Raw genomic sequence first — 3,792 nt, 5'->3', positions numbered from 1 at the left:
TAAATCATTCACTATTCAAGTACAAGATAAGTTGATTGGAATTTGGGAAAAACTTGGTATGGAAATAATGCTGAAAAAAAGTGTATGTAATAAATTGAATAAATTGCTTGACAAGTATCAAGAGCAAATCAAGAGAAGAAACAACACCCAACAATTTACAGAGTATGTAAAATCTCTGGAAACAATTTTTTACATTGGAACATGTAAATGCGATTTGAAGGCAGCTCCATGTGCATGCGGCTGGGTTTCCGAACGCCTCAAAGGGTTCATGCACGATCAACATAATCAGAGAAGACTAACAATGAATGCATTTATGATGGAAACTGAAGAGCAAGGAGCAACGTCAATGCCAACATACCAAAGATCCCGATGATTCAACATACGCACCGCCACCAGTTCAAGAAGATAAAGGATAGAAGCACAAGTTTACAATACACAGAGAGATACGATTGTTTTAACTTTGCCTTGGTATGTGATTTTAGATTTGGTGTGCCTGACAGAGTATCAGCGGCCATTGGGAACCGCTCTTTTGCAAGATTTTAAAATTAAAGATAAGCATGGGAAACCTCTCATCATGGATAAATCGAAAGTTCGCAGAGAAAAAGAGAAATGCAGACAAGAATTGCTTCGCAAACTCGGTTAGATGATACCAATTTGTTAGCGTTTTCATTCGATGGCAGAAAAGATGATACTTTAACGATAGATAAAATTGATGAGAAGTATCATACTAGGATGGTAAAAGAACCTCATCTTGTTATTTTGAGAGAACCCAATTCTGAATTGATTGGTTACGTAAGACTGGAACATGAAACCGCTGAATACAAAACCAACAACCAAATTAAATGGTTTTTTTAACGATAAAAATATATCACTGGATACATTAACTGGAATATGCACTGACGGTGAGCTAACAAACACTGGCCCACACGGTGGAATTATACGACGATTCGAGTTTGTTTGCCTTCTACACTTCAACGAACTTGAAGCTTTGGATAAATCAACCAGCACTGGACCAAGATCGGCAACCGGAAAACTGAGCCGTCAAGTCGAAACTTGTGAAACTCTTCCGGGAAGTTATTGCTATCACTCATTTATTATAATTGTCAACCATTTTTAATTACTTTATTATTATATATTTTTAGGTGGTGGACGGCTTCCAGAAAATTGAGTTGCAAAATATGCCCCCTGCTCCAGAAAAAAAAGAATTTTCCACCGATTCGAAGTACTTATACGACATGGCCCATGCAATTTCTAGCGGCGTGGTTCCGGTGGATCTGGCTAACATCAAACCAGGGAAAATTGTACATTCTCGGTGGCTCACCAAGGCCGCTAGATTATTGCGATTATATGTGACAACGGAAAATCCAGATGCAAATTTAAGAATTCTGGTAGAATTTATAATTAAATGTTATGTGCCAATGTACTTCAATATCAAGTATTGCAGCTCTGTCGTGTACGGCAGTGCATTATTTTTCAAGTTCATTGGTTGGTCACAATTTCTAGAACCTCGTTTACGCAAAATTGTCAATCAAGTAATTAAAGATAATTCATATTATGTGCATTCGGAAAATATCTTGTTATCAATGTTGTTTGATGATAGGAAAGAAAAGCGCGACTGTGCCATCAAGAAAATTCTACGCTATCGAACCGATGTTGACGAGCCAATGGAACTTAGAGTTTATAAAAAACCAGATATAAACTTTAATTGCACAAGTTATACGGAAATGATCAATTTGAATGATATAAATATCGTATTTGAACCACCATTCACGCGAAGCATTCCGTACGATACATTGAAAGAATATTTAAATCAAGATGATCCACCGTTTAATGATCCAAAAATTCCATCACACATGCAAGGAACGGAACGACATGTTCAATTGCTAGCTAGCGTTTCCAAACGGGTTATACCGGAAAATGTAGGGGCTGTTATGGCGACGACATTAGAGAGCCGTGCGAAATTGCCCAGACTTGAAAGTATAAAAGACTTCAAACAATAATTTTTTTTAGTTTCTTTTCTATAACTCACTTAAATTAATTTTTTCATTTACATACATATGTTCTGACTAAATAAATTAAAAAAAAAAATAGATATTATTATAAATAAATAAATAAAAATAAAGAAAAAACATAGCCATTTAGCTGATTTTTTTATGTAAAGGCCAAAAATGGTGATTTTTTTAAATTATTGTATGGGGAACCCCCCAGGGGAGTTCCAGGGGGTGTGCCACTGGCATGGGGGATCGGCCGTCCAAAGTTAGTGGGGGTCGGTCATACATTTGGACTCGATTGGAGCACTCTAAATGGGTCAAAGTGGGATTTTTCAAAATTTGCCCCCACCCAAAAATTCGACCCAAATTGGGGGACATCAAAATTCGTTTTAGAGGTATGGTTCCTTCGGCAAATTTTCTTATTTTGATCCCGAGAATATGATTTTCATAGAGCAATGGACGATTTTTAAATCGACCCGCCCTAACATACATACATATATGGTAAGCTATAAAGTCAAGCGGCTGCTTGAATATTATATACAGAATATTTGGTATATGGGGATTAGGGGAATATTGCTGTGATTTCATCCACTTTAGGCAAATGGATACTCTGTCATTAGAGAGGAATTTCTTCTGAATTTCCTTCTCCATTTTTTTCAAAAATTTTAACCCACGGGTGCCTCTTGCTTCTGCAGTCTCTAGTATCAAATTGCAGATTTATATCTTAATTTCGTACATACTTATGGCATTTTAGAGCTTTTCGATTAATGGTTTTGTGGGCGTGGTAGTGGTCCTCACTTTTTTGCCAAGGAACACGTGTACCAAATTTCATTAAGACATCTCAATTTTCACTCAAGTTGTTGCTTACACAGACGGACAACCGAATTTCAACTCGTCTTGCCATCCGGATCATTTATATATTTATATATGTATATGTAATACCCCATACCTAACTTGATTAGTTTTAGGTAATACAAACTATTATATTCTCCACAAAATGGTGCAAAAGTATAATAATAGTTATTTCCGTTACCAAAAATTTCCTTTTTTTCAGCTTAGATTTTTATTTAATTTAACGAATTTTTGAATGGTTTACCAAGTAATGATCTGCTTGCAGAATATCTGCACTCGTACTTCAGGCATTGGCATACTACAATATGTACTACATGTATATCTTTGGCAACCAATTTGAACGAACTTAGTCATCAAACATATGATTTCATAATTTTAGTAACCTTTTTTCTATGAAATTGAGAAAGTTTTATAAAATAGAAATTCAGAAGTCAATTAGTTTCATGCTGGTAATATTATTTGCAGAAAAAATTAAATATCTATAACACCATTTCTCATAATTATACCCTAAACAGGATATATTAAGTTTGGTAAAATGCTTGTAACACCTTGAAGGAAACATAAAATATTGTCCAAAGGCAGAGGCATAATCTCGAATCTTCTGTATGGAAACGAAAATATAATTTTACAAAACAAAGACATTTCGTCGCCCGAGCAGGGACTCTGAACCTGGACCCTTGGATTAAAAGTCCAATGCTCTACCGACTGAGCTACCCGGGCATTTATCCCTAAAAAATCAAAGGCTCGTTTTGTGACCATGTCACTTTGATTTATCAAATGCAATATGGTTGTGATATTAGCTAATGTGGTGAAGAACGCCACAGTTTGTCAATTTACCGCTAGGTGGCGCCACACGTTCATAAATAATTTAGCACACTCTGATCAAAGCTGGAAGAATACACTCATTGCATTAAAATAAATTATTTAAAAGAAAATAAAATCTATAGTT

At 35.5% G+C, this 3,792-nt stretch overlaps 1 non-coding gene across 1 annotated transcript; it reads right to left on the bottom strand.

The window, feature by feature from the left end:
- Positions 1-3,490: 3,490 nt before the first annotated feature.
- On the bottom strand, positions 3,491-3,563 carry Trnak-uuu. The gene has a single exon. It is a non-coding gene; the product is annotated as a tRNA-Lys (tRNA).
- Between the last annotated feature and the right edge of the window lie 229 nt (positions 3,564-3,792).

Source organism: Bactrocera tryoni, chromosome 1 (assembly GCF_016617805.1).
Source record: "Bactrocera tryoni isolate S06 chromosome 1, CSIRO_BtryS06_freeze2, whole genome shotgun sequence".
Lineage (NCBI taxonomy): Eukaryota > Metazoa > Arthropoda > Insecta > Diptera > Tephritidae > Bactrocera > Bactrocera tryoni.
This window is presented reverse-complemented; position numbering and strand designations above follow the sequence as displayed.